Raw genomic sequence first — 18,165 nt, forward strand, 5'->3', positions numbered from 1 at the left:
AATTTGCATGCGGTATCTTGCAAAGAACACTCAACACTCATGTTTCTAGGTACAACAAAATTCAGATTTTAAACAACTTCCTTCAAGTAACACACAACTAAGACTTATTTTCTAATGTATGTTTCACACTCTAATAAAAAGGCACAGTTGGTTTTTAAAAAACAAAATGTATAATACTTATATGGTTTTGAAGTTTAGAAAAATAGAATCCAACATTCATTAAATGGCATACGCATGCATCAATTTAGTAAGACGTAACTCATCTATTTAAGATGTTATGCAAAAGCTAAAATTATGACACAGCATCAGGAAATTAGTAAGATACCTAATAATTTTCTAAAAGACAATACCATTACATGTGACTTGTTATATATTGTAGGTACTTCAATGCTAAAAAGAGGGACACATTTGTTCACAGCGAACTGTCATCGACTTCAATGAGAGCTCTAAGTACACTGGGTTGGGTTTTACTTTCTCTTTTTAGTTCCATACTTGTAGCAACCGGTGACCTAAAAGAGAATTGTAGAGAGCAGACAGAGGATGTGATGGGCAACAGGAATCTTGCTCAGTGTGGTAGATTAAGAATAAAAGGCAATCATTTTAATCAGTTTTATGGTTGCTTTAATTTGTATATTTCATGATAATCAAGTTTGCCACTATACATAAATATATTGTATTATTAGTAGTACTGCTACTACTACTTATTTATTATTATTGGTATTGGTATTACTATTCTTTAAGAAAGTAGAACTATAAAATGCAGAGGGAAGTAAAGGAGAAATTAAACAAGAAGACTTGATATACTATAATAGGAGAATTTTTAAGGTCTTTGGCCATGAAATGATTTGAGAGATTCTTTTAAAACTTGCAGAATGAGATATAGTTAGCTAGACTAAGATATTGCAGACTTTAGCCTGGTGGATAGTGCTTTGTAAGTCCAACCACAGCTGATAGTCGTTTTATGGCAGTATTTTGTCAATTTTAAGAAATGTGCAAGAAATAGTAGCTTTCCCAGTACTTCAGTCAATGAAGATCTACATTTGCCAATCCTTTTTTTTTTTTAACTTGAGCAGGAAAAATGTTGCCTTTCATGTAAAGCCAAAAAAGATTCTTTTTTCATTAAATGCAATGGAAGCAAAAACCATTAAAAGGCTTAAAATTCACACAAGAGCATACTCTTTTAAATATGTCTAACTGATTCAAAGCAGACATTTTTTAAAGATTTTAGAAAAATAAGCATGAATATCATAATTTGAACATTACTACATTAACTTTCCCTACCAATAAGTGAAAAAAGCAAAAATAACAAAATTACCTCAAAAATATTTCATTTTCCACAGCAATGCTTCAATACACGCAAACTGAATAGAAATTTATTGAGTATCTACTATATCCTAGAATGATCCTAGGACCAGAAAAAATTCAAGCATAATATATAATTCTCATTATTAGACACTTAAGACATGAATGGTAGCAAACTAAGGAAAAATTTAAAAACAAAACTAGTTGAGTTCTTAACTCTGCTTTTCTGATTATACAGTGAAAAGAGAATTCAGATACTCAATGTCATAACCACAAAATTAAAAGCTTAACAGTTATTCCCTGGATCCTTAGTAACAAGTGATTAATAGTTATTTCCCCCCAAAACGGATTCATTTCCAATTCTTTGTACAAAACTAAAATAATTCTGGTATCTGGAATTTCAAAAATATTTAGCTCTATGGGAAAATAGGGAAAAATCTGAAAAAACTGTATAAATGACAAGGAAAATGGATAAAAATTAACAGAGACCAAATTATTTAATGATCCACATCTTCATCTCCAGAAAAACTGCAAAGTGATTTTATAAATTTCTCTTACAACTTTCAGACATCTAAATATGTCTCAAATCAGATCTTACTTCCACTGTCCTAGTTTAGACTCTACTAGACACGAGCTCCTCAAGAGCAGGTACAAGTTATCTCTACGGTTGTCTACCATCCAATAATAACCTAATGATGGACTTTAATATTTGATGAAAAGGGAATGAATAAATAAGGAATGGAACTCCAACAACCAAAATACTTGTTAAAAAAAAACCTGGGCAGGCCCAGTGGCATAGTGGTTAAGTTCGCATGCTCCACTTTGGCAGCCCAGAGTTTACAAGTTTGGATCCCAGGTGCAGACTATACACCACTCATCAAGCCATCTTGTGGTAGCATCCCATATATGAAACAGAGCAAGAGTGACACAGATGTTAGTTCTGGGACAAGCTTCCTCAAAGAAAAAGAGGAAGACTGACAACGGATGTGAGCTCAGGGCTAATCTCTCTCATAAGAAAAACAAAAAACAAAAAAGAACAGGGCTGGCCCCTGGCATAGTGGTTAAGTTCAGCAGATTCCGCTTCGGTGGCCCGGTTAGCAGGTTCAGATGCCGGGCGTGGACCTACACTACTCCTCAGCCATGCTGTGGTGATGACACACATATAAAATAGAGGAAGACTGGCATAGATGTTAGCTCAGGACTAAGCTTCCTCAAGCAAAAAAGGAGGAAGACTGGTGGCAGATGTTAGCTCAGGGCGAACCTTCTTCAGCAAAAAAAAAAAAAAGCAAATGGCTCATTCACACATGTAATCACATTCTTACCAATACGAAATTCATTTTATAAAGAATAAACTCAAGCAAGACTGTTTAAATGAACACAGATCTAAAAACAACAAATTCAAATCATTTTATCAAATTACATGGGATACAGCTTCTCTCTCTCATTTTTAAGTAATATGATGACTGATGTCTTCAAATAGCACACAAATCATGAAAAAAGTAAATACATGGCTTTTTGAAAACTCTCAAATTCACTCATATTTATCTAATTAGCAATGCCTTCACCTATAGGCTGAAAAACAAATATGTATAAGAAAAGTATACTTTTCTTTAATGAAATGATATATTTCTAATGTGTGCCTATACATAAAACACGTAATTTCATTTTTGTTCTCATTGGCTTCTATTACAAAAGATACGGTCTTCTGAGCACAAATTTACTTTCAAAATTTACCTTAAAAAATACTGAAATTGGTACCAGAAATGGCTTTAATAGACACAGAAATTCTACATAAATCAAATGTTATGAAAGAAATAGAAAAACTAGTTATAAAGCTTCCAACAAAAAAAGCCCCAGGTCCAGATGGTTTCTCAGGAGAATTCTAGCATACTTTTAAAAACTATAAACACCCAATGATACTTGAAACTATTCCAAAAACATTTTAAAAAGCTTCCAAGTTATTTCTGTAAAGTGATTATAACACTGATTGCAAAATATAAAAACAACTTCATCAAAAACAAACTACAGCATATCTCACTTATTAAACACTGCTGCAAAAATTCCAAATAATAGATGCCAACAGCAACTTTTCTAACAATCATATATCAGGACTGTAGTGGTTTTAAAATACACTGCACAAATTCTTTATACTCCTTTCAGAAGGTAGAACCTAATTCCCCTCTTCTTAAATGCTGGCTGTACTTAATTACGACACTTCTAACCAGTAGAATGTGGCAGAAGTGATACTACGTGACTTATGAAATTAGGACATAAAAGACATCGTGGCTTCCTCCTTGCTTTCTCTCAGAGAACTCCCTCTGGGGAGTGTTAGGGTACCTTGTTCTGTAAATCTTTGAAATTCCAAAAGATTTAAAGTATTTGGATGTGATTGTCTAAGAGTCAGTTTCAAGTTTTCCAATTACTAAAACACCATTAAAAAAGAGAAAAACCAAGAAAAAGCTTGCTTGATTCTCCTTAAAAATACACATTCCCCCAACCCCACCCTCTCTCTCACTCAATACCATGACTACCTCTACTACTTCTCTTTCAACCAGACGGTTTTTTATTTTCCATGGCATTATCTATAATAATCCTCAGAGACAGCAGTCAAAGATAAACAGGAATTAAGCAGAGAAAGTGCTTCACAAAGATGGTGATTATGCTTATTAGGGAATAGTAAGAGCTTTGAAGTCTGGAGAATATCTGTAAACAAGCAAGAAAGAATCTGAAGGGTAGATCAACTTTGGCCCTATCTGACGAGGTTATGAAATAAAGTGAATGAAATTTTTGTAAGACAGCTCTCTTAGGAGTCAGAAGATTTAAATGTATTAAAATAGCAGTTCCTTGTTCTACATGATTGAATTCAAAACAAAATCTGGATCTACTGCTCTGTCTTTGGCCTTTTAAAATGATTATTTTAATCCTGGTTTTAATAGCACTTTCAGAATGCATACTTCCTAGTCCCATAAATATTTCTCTTAAGTAAACGTTAGCAGAGGAATGCTGCCCATTGAGATGTTCTATCTGCCATCGTTATCACGATAAAAACTCTTAACACGTTTATAATGATTCTATGTGGCTGAGAATGCCTAGCATTCCTAGAAGAGAAATATGAGGAAGGTCATGAGAACACCTGGTACATTATAGGTAATAATCCCAAGCATGGGACTGGGTAAACCTTTAAAAAGCATGGCACCATCCAATAATAAGACTTTAAAAAAAAAAAACTAGTTTTCTACTTTATGCAATCATGGAAAGAATATATTGCATTGGGAAAATGTAAATTTCTATATAATTCAAAGAACGACAAAGATAGTCTCTGCCCTCTGGGAACTTATGAAGATAATGAGATAATATACAGAAAACAATAAAAGAACAATTCAAAATCAAAGAAAAGTGGAATAGGATACCTAGGAAAAAATGTATATAAAAAAGTTAAAACTTAAGCTAGAAGGTGTATAAAACATATGTGTGTGTAATTTTAAATATACAGTTTGTATTTGCATTAGAACTTATTTTACATCGTGGTTTCTTCTGCAGCAAATTTATATTCATAATAGAGTCTTCATAAGATGCCAATAAGATTAGGTTAAATTCCCTGAGCACACTACAGGAGGCATCAGAAAATAATATCAAAGAAAAATATTTAAAGATGGGGAATAGCAAAGGATTGTAGCTAACCAAGACTCAAAAGTGGCCATAAAGATATTTCACAAAATTCATAATTTATCTCCCCAGGCAGGTGAGAGCTGACCATGTTTGGAAAAAAATATCGTTAAGTAAGACTTGACCTCTTTAAATTTGAAATTTTGAAACTTTTTCAATAAACACATTCCCTTCATGAATTTACAAGAGAAATCAATGTCTAATGTCCAATTCTGGACTGTAAGTCGACCTAAACCAATAAATCCTTCCTAAAGAGTATAGAAGATTCTGTGGAGGCAAAAACAGAAGTAGAAGACACAGATCCTGCCCTGGAGATTTTATTATCCCCTCGTTTAAGGGGAAAAAAAAAATCAAATGAGACTACAAATTTTAAAAAGAAAAGAAAAAAAGAATCTATTAAGTTTTAGCAACTTACGAGATTTGAAAACGTGCTATCATACTATCTCCTTTTTCATCATTCATCTTCCAAAACCTCAAACTTGGTATAACTTATAAAATTTGAATGTTAACAGAAGTGATGTTATTTGGATGCTCCAGCATGAACATAATCAGCTTGATTCACATTTAAACGGAAAAAGTAAATATCAAAGTAAAAAAGAGATGGTCTCCAAAACACAAAGAAGCTTTACCATTGTTACCCTTTCTTATTTCTTCAGTGAAATCTCTGACCATAGCCTGTATTCTTTGTAAGCTGCCAATAAAAGTCACAAATCAGAGTAATAATTCAGGAAATCTAAGAAGCAGTTTGAATTTTAAAAGAAAGGTGAAAATAGTGACATTTTGTTTAAACTATTAAAAAGGCCAAAGATTAAAGTGCCAGGGTTAGCAAAGATGTGAGGAAAAAAACATTCTCATAATGTGTGCTGGGGTATAAACTAGTCCTAGCTTTGGGGAAGGCAATTTGACCATGTCGATCAATATTTTAAATGCACACACCTTTTCAATTCTTCCTCCAGAAATCTATCCAACATAGGAATAAACAAGGATGCTTATTTTACTGTTAGAGAAACAAAATATTGAAAACTCAAATGTTCACTGATAAGAGAAATGAGTAAACAAATGCTGGTGTATTTGTACTGCACAATAATTATACAACAGTTACAAAGAGTAAGTTGGACTGGCATATGTACCAATTGGAAGAATGTTCATAATCTGATTTTATGTGAAAAAGATAATATGCAGAATGTGTATGATCCCATTTTTATTATTAAAATAGATACATAATGCATAGAGTCTTTTTCTATTTTCATACAGATGTATGTTTATATATGTGGATGAACACAAGACAGTCAAGAAGGATACAACATCAAACCTTAGCTAACAGTGGTTAATCCCCAGAGGGTGAGAATGAAAGAGTGAAAAGAGAGGACATTCGTTTTTTACTTTATACATTTCTACACACTTTGAAATTGTCAAATAGCAGAGATTACTTTTATAACTTTTAACATGCAATGGAAACATTAAAAGACAGGATAAAGAGAAGCAGAGAGTGATTAAAAAACAAAACACAGGAGGCATAGTAATTAAGTTCACACACTCCACTTCGGCAGTCCAGAGTTCAAGAGTTCAGGTCCTGGGCACGGACCTACACACCACTCATCAAGCCACGCTGAGGCGGCATCCCACATACAAAATAGAGGAAGATTGGCACAGATGTTAGGTCAAGGCCAATCTTCCTCATAAAAAGAAACACACAAAATGGAGAATATAACATTTTTTCAGACTTGACTTCAAGTCAGTTCAATTCAATGATTAATAGAGAAAATCCATGACTTTTTTTTTCAATAAAAGCCTCTGGATGAGACTGGGGGTGAGACATGAACAAAAAGATGACTGTGCAAAACTGCACTGGCTCCCATTCTACAACGCTTTGAAGAAAGAGGCATCTGAACACCACAGAGTTATCTGCTAAACTTCATCATCACAACAAAGGGGAGATTGTGATGTTCCCTGTCATTGTTCAAATCTGAACTTGTAGCTGGGAATTCTGAATAAATAAGCTTATTTAGCAAAACATCCTGCAGCACAAACATAAAGCACTCTTTCTAAACAAACTCAGATACAGACATTAACTGAGTCTCAAAGTATAATATAGTCTAAGTAGGATTAACTTTGAAAGACTGGCAAATAAACAGCCTCTAGCCAGGCATAAGCAACATTTTGTGCTAGATTAATGAATGGTAAAGGAATACGACTTTGTTTATTTTACCACAAACAATAAGAAGTTCTTGAAACAGCATGGTGACTAGACATTTTCTGTACAGTTTTATGGTTTGAGTGAAAAATACTCCAGTCTTTGAAATCTAAAGTGCTAAAATACCATCAAAAGATTCTCAATAGTCAAAGCACTATAACCATAAAGCAAGTCAAATGGTACTACGTGCACATTCGAGTGCACGCAGAAACACACACATACACAACATGTTTCAGGTCATGTTACTACAATCATTACAACAGAACACATTCTGACTCGGCTCAAAGAGAGGGTGGTTTGAGGATCCATGGCAGTTAAGGTCAAGATCTGAAAGATCCCCAAAGCCCATAGGAGGGTTATATTGAGTTCAACAGGATCTCAGATTTGGCAGTTCCAACCCAACCACAATATTTTATAACAGACAGGAACTATTTCTCTATTCCCTGTTTTCATTTCACGTGAACACATTAATCAGAATCTGGCCTCAGATACTCTACTTAGTCAACTTGGTACACGTGCTTTCCCTGCCTGGCCCCTTTAACTTATTGTCTTTACCTCGGAGACTTTCTGTGAAGTACTTCTATGTAACCTCTGACATATAAACTCAAGCTAAATCTCTGTGGGAAATATAGCGTAAGAGTTTTATTAATGACCTCTTACTTGGACATATCTCCCTTTGAGACACAAACCAAGCATCAATATTTCCAAACATTTAAAATCTCAAAGTCAGAAAAAGTTTGAGAAACCACTAAGATAAAATATTCTTAACTAATCATATAAGCATTTGGTCAGACTATTATTTTGGCTAAGATTCATTTAATTATAAATCATGAAAACTAAGTTTCCATAATAGTAACCACACAATAATAAACACATTTTCTAGTACATCATCTTTAAACATTGGAGTTTTTTAATCCTTAATTTTCCTCCACTCTTCTTTTATAAAATAACTTTCTGTTGACTCCTACACCAATTTTAAATCTAAGAGTGGCATATCTTTTAAAGCTAAAAGTGAATGAAAAACACTGGACCAAAAATCGAGTGACTCAAATTACTGAGTTTCAAAAAAGAAAACAAAAATCATAATTTTGTAAATCTGTTTTCCTACTTATAAAATGGAGACAATTATTTATAAATATATGTACAAAGCTAAATGAGTATTATACGCTAATAATTCAAATCTTACATCACAAAAATTTAATCATCTTTACAGATGAACTTTATTCTAAGTGACAGAAATTCCTAGGGGGAAAAACTAAAACCACAGACTGCTGACTTCAACGGTGGACAAATCTTAAAAAATGATCCACTCATATATCCTAAATAATCAAAACATCAAAACTCAAATCAAAATTTTAACTCATGAGGGGAGAAGTTACTTTTAAACAAAGAAACATTTTGTAAGTTAAAATCCTTCTGTAAATTAACCATGGCTCCTTAGAGAAATGGCGGATTCTAGCTGGGGCCAGCAAATGTACATGATGAACATTGTATCTTACCAGAACACTACTAGGGTTATATCAAGAGGATTCAGGAGCCAACTTCTACTGGCCAAAGAAGAGACATTTTGACCATCAAGAAGGATAACTATAATGGATTGAAACACATGAAATATGTTTATGACTTTATAATAATAATTTTAAAAGCTTCATTACTCTTTTTTGAAACTGGTTCCTAGGAAACTAGAGAGAGAGAAAGAGAGATGGAGGAAGAACCACCCAATTAAAACAGTTTTAAGATTTATTAACCAAGTGGATGTTACCTGCAGTCTCACTTTAACAAACTAGAGAAAGAGAGGACTGGGGAAATAGGAACAATGATTAAACATATAGTGTGAATAAGGAAAAAATTTTTTGAGATAAATGACTTTGTGTCTATATTTTTAAAAGGGGAATCCTTGTCTTTTAGTGATATATACTAAAATATTTACAGACTGAACGATATGATGTCTGAAATTCACTTCAAAATTATTGAGGGGAGGTAATATGAAAGTGGGTGGGTGGGACAGGAACCAGCCTAATAAGGCAGGGTTGTCCACCAGGCCCCTGGCCTAACAAGATAAGGCCTCCATACAATCAGCAAGCTAGGAGAATCAGAGACCACCAAGATCCACATTCTGCAGCTTCAGGACTTTCCTGGGTTTACCCATGCGCCCCAGCACCCAGGTGATCTAAGCCCCATTACCATAGTGAAAATCACACCCGGGCTGGAAAGCTAGCATGCTAATGATACATGCAACGTATATGGTGGCAGGTCAAACAAGAGTTCAAGGGCAGGAAAAACACCATCTCTACATGACATAACAAGGCACTCCTCCTCGGTCTTTGCCTAATAAAAAGCCCCACAATCCCAATCGCTACTTGAACCGGTCACCTGCCCCTTTCCCTTCTGTACCAGCTCCCTTGTGCCTCCCTTGTGCAGAAGCTAATAAACTTTTACTTTTCTAATCCCCTTTGTTGTCTCTCTTGATTTGCATCCTGGGGGACAACAAGAACCCAATGAATCAGTAATATGGGATATAGATAAAAGATATTGACAACCAATGTATAATTATTAAAGCTAGAAGACGGATTCTCTTTTTTGTATAAGTTTAAAATTTTCCATAATGAAATTTTTATCAGAAAAACCCTTTCATAATGTAATAAACAGCACCCTGAATTTTTTATTTAGCAAAGAGGATGTTTGCCTATGAGGTTTTCATAAAGACAGCTAAACCAATGTGTACATATTAATACTTCTGTCTTGGGTGTTTTAAAATCTTATAAATCAATTTTTTACTCACAAGAGGGTTTAACAACATCAAGCTTTTATTGAGCATATACCACATTCCAGCCCTTGGGCTAGACGCTGCAGATATTCAACATAGAAAGAACTGTATACAGAACAAAGATGATAACTTCATTCTATGCAAAGCCTATTATATAAGAATATTTAAGGAAAAAAAGAAGGGAGCATCTAACTAACACTATAAATAAACAGAACACAATTTGTCACGCCTATAGTTTCTGAAATATGCTTGGCATTAGAAACTCCTTCATTTACTATATGGACTAAACAATAATTTTCTAAAAGTTATTCTGTATGGTTGCTGTTTTTAAAGACCTAAAGTAACCAGATATTTCTTTCTATGAAATTCTTACCTAAAAGCCATCGTCAGGCAAAACTTCAGATTAATTCCTCACAATGCATTTTTCAAACAGCATCATTTAAAGGCATACTCTGTTACTATAGAAGATTAAAAACTTCACTGGATTAAAAAATAATTAACCTAATTATGGAAGTAATAGCAAACAGAAAGGTTATCTGAAATCAAAGTGACCTCACACAATGTATATATGATATTCATGTAACTGTTCTTTAATTTTTCTGAGTTTCTTGGGTCATAGATAATTCACAAATAAATATATAGAGAAAAAAATCTCAATTTCTCTTAAATAATTTTCCTAAAGAACAAATGAAATAACTGACACAAAGTGCTTTTTGAATTTAAAAGATTCTAAAATATTTGAAACATATATAGCAAAGTTTTTCTATTTAGAGAATGTTCATGAAACATACTCTTAGAACAAGAAAGATTGAAATTAATCAAACTCTGTTTGGATTTTTAAACACCAGTGTTAATCCAGAAATAGCAGACAGAAAATACGTGATTTGCAAGTTTCAGTGTCAACCCACACATTTCAATTATCCTAGGAAATCCATCTGTAAAAAAGTTCACTTTTATCAGATGATTTAATTGCGACGTCCTTTTTTAAACAGTGCTCTGGAATTAAAAACACTAAGAGCTAAATTTTACTTGCCTTTAACTTCACTATAGACTATAGAGGAAACAAACAAAAAATTTTAATGATTACTGAACCATGCCAATTGAAAAGAAACATCAGTCATTTAGACAGCTACAATTTAGATACAACAGAGCTTTTAGCTTCAAGCAATAGCTTTCCTTCCTTGCCCTTCCTTAACCTCAACTCTATAGAAATATGTTCTATAAGATTAAAAAAATTAAACCCTAGTAGGTCATGTGCATGTTATAGAGAAAATTTTCATCACATACCACAGTAAGACCAAATATTAATTTTACCTATATTCTATATGGAAGTAAACTATTTAACAAAAAAAAGTCACATTTAAAACACTTAACACTAAATATTCAAGGGAAAAAAAACAATACTTTTTAAAAGTGAGATCTGTGAAAGCAGGGGCCATGTCTTACTTATCATTACATTCCCCCACGTCTAGAATATAGTTTAAAAACTAATTTTCTAAAGAAAAAATATTTTCTAAAGCAAATCTGATCTTCATTAAGTAAAACAATCAATAAGTAGTAAGTGATAAAAAGCACTTTCAGACATTCCCACCACGTTAACACTAAAATCAATTGTTCTAATAATCAAACTGCAAACACAGAAAAGCAAATAGAAATTATACCTGCCATAGCCCGATGAGTTGGAGATTTAAGGAGATTCAGACTCCTGCCTGCAGACATGTATTTTTCACCACCAAAATTCACAGCACCCTGATTACAGTGCCAAGCGTTTTAATAATTTTATCGTGACAGGTATATGCAATTATTATAGTCTGTATTAAACAACCTTCCACCCAATTTCACAAGTCTAAGCAGTAAATGAGAAGTTCTAACTTAAACATGAGGGAACTTTCATTTTTAGTTTTCCCCTCTTAATTTACTGTCAATTTGTCTTCCATTACCTCATTGAATATAAACTAGGATTATATACTGAGTGCTACCCAAAATGCAAGGGAGAATCAGACACAAAAACCATCCATGAAGAGCTTAAAATCTAGCAGGAAACAGAAGGCAAACAGCTAAATAACAAATGTAAATGCAGGAAATACTGAAGACTCTTAGAGAGTACAAATAACCTGCTGTGATATTTCAGAGAAAGAAAAATGACTTCCAGCTGGGGAAATCAAAGCATGCTTCACAGAGGAGGTAACAACTGGGATGGGTCTCACTTGAGGAATGAGCGGGATTTGAATATGAAAAGTGGAAGAAATGGGAAGGGGCACACAGTTTGTTTTCAATAAATATTCACTTGCTTCTGAATCTTCCATTATCTTTTGGCACGGTACAGCGAGCTATTACCATCTGCTTTTTAGCTTTCTATGAGGTAAGCAAACATTCTGATTCCTTTTTGTTCGCAGCGGTGGTGATAGACGAGGTGGTCACAGGCTGTGAAGTAGAGGCTTTTGCCTCCTCATACTGTTGCATTAGCCCAGGTAGCACAAGAAAAGGAAAATACTTTCATATGGTTTTTATACGGTGATTCTTTGGGAGCAACTGGTCTTACTATGTTTGGCAAACTTGATTTATTTAAAATGTTAATCTATATTTGTGCTTTAGTAATAAAACCACGTTTAAGAAAACTATAGAAAAGATTATATACCTAGTATATAACTTGACTTTCTTTTCAAGGGTTTTCTTCTTCTACTTCACATTTAGATGAAAATATAATACAATGGGTTTCAAGAAAACTAACTATAACTGCTGAAAGAGCCTTAACAAAACCTATGTGAACTAAAGCTAGAGACAGCTCTTAAGAAAGCACAATCAGTATTTTTAAAACACAAGATAAACAATACTTCAAGATAGCTGTCAGAGCTTAAGATCTGGAGCTGAAAGGTCACTAACTGGGAATTCTTACTTGAGTCTGCAGTCGTCCACCTAATCCACTTTGTTTCCAATTTCAAGCACAACTCTTTACCCAGTAGCACAAGCCCAAGCAAGGAACAGGAAAAACACACAGACATACAAGGAAGCACTTTGGTCTCTTTTCCTCCTCCTAATTTGAATACAGAATTCTAAAAAAAGAAATAGCATGTAGGTCACAAAAGGTACACTGAATAAACCTACTATTAATAGGAGATACAAAACATAAAATTTCATTTTGCCATATAAATTTACCAAGTTTGCATGGGGAAGACAATAAACAAAGACTTCATTTTAATACTGTTAAATACCATTACATATTCAAAATTCTGTTCCGAACTTTTACTTGTGGGAAATGCTTTTCAACTTCTTTCTTTGGCTCTTTAAGGATATTAAGGCTTATTACTCCCATTTCAAATATAGTCCATGTTACCAATCCTCTCTTTAAAAAAAAAATTTGGCAAAAAGGAACTGAATACTTCAACACATACAGAAATACTGAGTACAAGGATTCAGTTCTCCTGTAAGAATCTGGGAGATTTCCAGTTTCTAGCTCCACACGTAAGAAACTTGGAAGTCACCTCTCCAATCTAAAAAATAAGCTGAACAAACTGAAAAACAACAACTGAGCACAGAGGGCACACCGCTGCCCCCCAGCCTGGAGAAACAGACTGGCAAATAGAGGGAGTCATGGCTTACCTCAGCTGTGACCCACAAGTGGAAACCACCGGAACCAGGGCCAGGGCAGGAAAACCTGAACTGTAAGGGACTGAACTACTGGAAGTTCACAGTGGACAAGGCTGAGAGTTAAAAACTCCAGGGGAGCCCAGTCATAGGGGGGCCCTTACACTTGCCTGAGTTTTACCTCCAGGAGTCTGACTAGGTTCTCACAGCAAATATCAGAGAAAAATCCCCTTGTGCTTCCGAGAAAAGGGAGGGGAAAAGGAACCATTTTGAAATAAGCCAGACCACGCTGTTCTTAATCAGACCTGCCCTCAGGGGAAACTAGTTAACCAGAGCCTAATCTGCTGGGGCATTATCAGAGACTAACTGACCTGGGGGGAGGGAAATACCCAACTCCAGCCCACTTTAGCCATCCTGTCCCACCTAAAGGGGTTGAAAAAGACTGAGAAACACTGGCGAAGTTCACAGCTCAGAGGCACAGGCCACTAAAAGACTGAGACCAAATCATTTGGCTGTAGGCTGCTTCCCCTTCCCTACACCTCACCATCACATTACTAACAGCCTATTTACAGCAGTTTCTCTTACCCAGTACATCATGTCCAGCTATTGAGAAAAAAATTACAAAACACACTAAAATGCAAAAAACACAGTTTGAAGAGTCCTAGCAAGCATCAGAACCAGACACGTCGGGAATGTTGGAATTATCAGACTAGGAATTTAAAACAAGTATGATTAATATGCTAAGGGCTCTAATGGACAAAGTAGACGGCATGCAAAAACAGCTGGGCAATGTAAGCAGAGAGATGGATATCCTATGAAAGAACCAAAAAGAAATGCTAGAAATGCTAGAGATAAAAAGCACTTTAACAGAAATGAAGAATGCCTTTGACAGGCTTATTAGCAGACTGGACGTGGCTAAGGAAAGAATCTCTGAGCTTGAGGATATATCAATAGAAATATTCAACACTGAAAAGCAAAGAGAACAGAGACTGAAAAAAACAGAACAGACTATCCAACGACTGTGGACAACTACAAAAGGTGTAACATTACATGTAGTGGGAATACCAAAAGAGGAAAGGAACAGAAGAAATGTTTGAAACAATGACTAAGAATTTCCCAAAGTAACATCAGACACCAAACAACAGATTCAAAAAGCTCAAAGAACACTAGGCAGGATAAATGCCCAAAAAACTACACCTAGGCATATCATTTTCAAACTAGAGAAAATCAAACACAAAGGGAAAATCCTGAAAGAAGCCAAAGGAAAAAAATAATCTTTAGATCCAGCCTCCTTAATTATGCTCCTTCGTCTTCAACAACCTAGGAGAAATGATAAGAACCAGTGTGTTTTGAATGGTACTGTTTTCCAATACACTTTTTTTTGTTGTTGTAATCATTACATTTTTTATCTTTTAACTTACACACAATAAAATTTACTCTTATGGTGTACAGTTCTATGGGTTTTGAAAAATGCACAGAGTTGTGTAACCACTACCAGGAGTATCGTGATACGTGATACAGAATAGTTCCATCACCAAAAGTATTCCCTCGTTTTGTCCTTTTGTAATCAACCTCTCCTCCACCACCAGTCTCTGGCAACCACTGATCTGTTCTCCCATCCCTATAGTTTCAGCTTTTGCATAAAGTCATATATATGGAATCATACAGTATTTAGCCTTGTAGGGGTTCACTGAGCTTTATGAATGCGTAAATGTATGTCTTTCACCAAACTTGAATGTTTTCAGCCATTACTTCTTCAAATATTTTTTCTGCATAAATCTCTTTGTCTTGTCTTCTGGACACTTATGATACAAATGTTAGACCTTTGCTATTGTCCTTCAGGTCCTTAAGCTCTGTTCACTTTTTCAGTCTTTTTGTTGTTCAGACTGTACAACTACTATTGAACTTTCTTCAACTTCACTTTTGTTTCCTCTGTCTTCTCTACTCTGCTATTGAACTCATTTAGTGAATTTTTAGTTATTTTAATATTTAATGTTAATATTTGAGTTATTTTAATTTTCTGTTCTAAAATTTCAATTTGGTTCTTTTTATGGTTTCTTTTTCTTTGCTGAGAACTTCAACCTTTCCATTCATCTCAGAAGTGTTTGCAGAGTTATAATAGCTGCCCTCAGAACTTTTTATTATAATTCCAACATCAAGGTCATCTCACGGTCGGCATCTGTTGTTTGTTGTTTTCCCTACAATTGGCTATGATTTCCCTAGTTCTTGGTATGTCAAATAATTTTGGATTGTATCCTAGAGACTTGTATTATTGCACTCTTGGTCATGTTAATGGCTCTCCCTCCTCTGGAGAACTGATTTGTTGTTGTTTTCATTGCGGTTTTCTTGTTGTTGTAGGCAATCAACCCTGATAGGTTCCAACCACGAGTCCCAACCCACCTTCTGTGGGCTGTGGTTTCAATATCATTTTCAGTTTCCCAAGTCTTTTCAGTGCTCTTCAGTCTATCCCCATGTGTGCCACCTAAGCACAGTGGTCTGCGCTATAGATCAATTCTCACAGCTTCTATTATGCTTCCCCAAATAGTATGTTCCACACATATGCTCCATGCTCACCTCAGGGGTGAGTTTCAGACTTCATACACAGATTTAGGTCATCTTTTTCTTGACCTCCTGCCTCTCTTGATTTTCCCCCATACTCTTGACTCCCAGGCCCCTTTTCTTGATCCTCTGCCTATACTAGTTTTTGGTGTTTTTCTTTGCCTCCTCATACCATCGCACATTTCCTGTAACTTCATCTGCCTCAGAGCTGAAGCAGCAAGAAAAGAGAGCAGAAACTAACAAATATTCTCTCCACTCTCTTTGGACTATAGGAGTCTCTTTTTCCAGTTTCTCTGGTCAAAGAGAAAGATATCTTTCAGAGTTTTAAATGGCTGCACAACTCCCACTGCTACTACTGCCACTGATGCTAGAGGACAGTCTCATGACTAGAGCCTGCCTGCAGTCCCACTAGAAGAATAAAAACAAAATACAAAATATTAAAAGAAAATGGTGATTTTCTGCACAGTCTCCTTCATTTGGGGGCCCACTTTTCCAGTTCTTTGACCATAAACACTGGAAGAGGGGGTTTCTCATAGAGCTGTTCTGCCTGGATCCACTGTGTAGGTTAAGAATAACTGGGCATTCCCTGGAGCCCAAGCCAAGAGATCAAAGATGGACGGTGGGTGGCAGGGAAGAGGAAACTCACTGGTATCAGTCAACTTCCAGTTTTGTCCTCCTTCCCCAAACCTCCTGCCATTATTTACTCTTTAGAGATTGCAGATGGTTGCTTTATGTATTCTGTTCAGAGTTTTGAGTTGTAATCAGTGGGAGAGAAAGACAGACTGTGCTTCCTTCATCTTAGCAGAACTAGAACCACAAAATTTGCAGAGATAAACCCTAACATTTATGGTCAATTGATTTTCGTCAAAGGTGTCAAGAGAATTCAAAAGGCAAAGGAGAGTTTTTTTTCAACAAATGCTGCTGGGAGAATTGGATAACCATATACAAAATAAATAGATGAACCTTTGCCTGACAGCATATGCAAAAGTCAGCTCAAAGCTGATCACAGATCTAAATGTAAAACCAAAAATTATAAAACTTCTGGAAGAAAACATAGGAGAGTATCTTTGTGATCCTGGGTTAGGGACAGATTTCTTGGATGTGACACCAAAAAAAAAGAAACTAATGAACTGAACTTCATCAAAATTTAGAACTGTTTCTTTTCAAAAGGCATTATTTAGAAAATAAAAAGAAAGACCACAGACTAGGGAAAACATATTTTCAAATCAGATATTTAATAAGAGATTTGTATCCAGAATTTTTTAAAATCACCTCCTACAATTCAATAATGAGAAACAAACCCAACAAAAAAATGGGCAAAAGATTATAATAGACATTTTATCAAAGATATACAAATGACTAATAAGTACATGAAAAGAAGCCCAACATCATTATTGATTAGGGAAATGCAAATTACAACCACAATGAGATAGCACACCATATTTCTAGAATGGCTATAATCAAAAAGACTGATAATACCAAACGTTGACAAAGACGTTGACAAACTGGACCCCTTGTCCATTGCCAATGAGAATGTAAAACGGTACAGGCACTTTTTCTTAAAAAATTACTTATATGACGATGGAGAAATAAAAACTTTCCAAGATAAACAAAAATTAAGGGAGTTCATTGCCACACAACCTCCTCTACAGGAAATCCTCAGGAAAACCCTCATTCCTGAAAAATCCAAAAAAGGAAAGGGGCTGCAAAACCAAGAGCAGAGGAGATAAGTAGAAGGACAACAACACAGAGTAGCAGCTCTACATCAGAACAGATTAAACCATGGGACAAGAAACAAAGGAAATTGAAGAAAACCAGAAAACAAGACACAAAATGGTAGTGGTAGGCCCCCACATCTCAATAATCACTCTAAATGTAAATGGATTGAACTCCCCAATCAAAAGACACAGAGTGGCAGGATGGATCAAAGAACAAGATCCAACAATATGCTGCCTCCAGGAAACACACCTCAGCCCCAAAGACAAACACAGACTCAGAGTGAAGGGATGGAGAACAATACTCCAAGCTAATAATGAACAAAAGAAAGCAGGTGTCGCTATACTAATATCAGACAAGGTAGATTTCAAAGCAA

General features: G+C 35.1%; 1 protein-coding gene across 2 annotated transcripts in view; it reads right to left on the reverse strand.

Moving 5' to 3' along the window:
- The window catches only part of TMEM135 (transmembrane protein 135), a 240,996-nt gene that overhangs the window by 113,431 nt on the left and 109,400 nt on the right, over window positions 1-18,165 (reverse strand). The window lies entirely within an intron of this gene.

Source organism: Equus przewalskii, chromosome 6 (genome assembly GCF_037783145.1).
Source record: "Equus przewalskii isolate Varuska chromosome 6, EquPr2, whole genome shotgun sequence".
In the NCBI taxonomy this organism is placed as follows: Eukaryota; Metazoa; Chordata; class Mammalia; order Perissodactyla; family Equidae; genus Equus; species Equus przewalskii.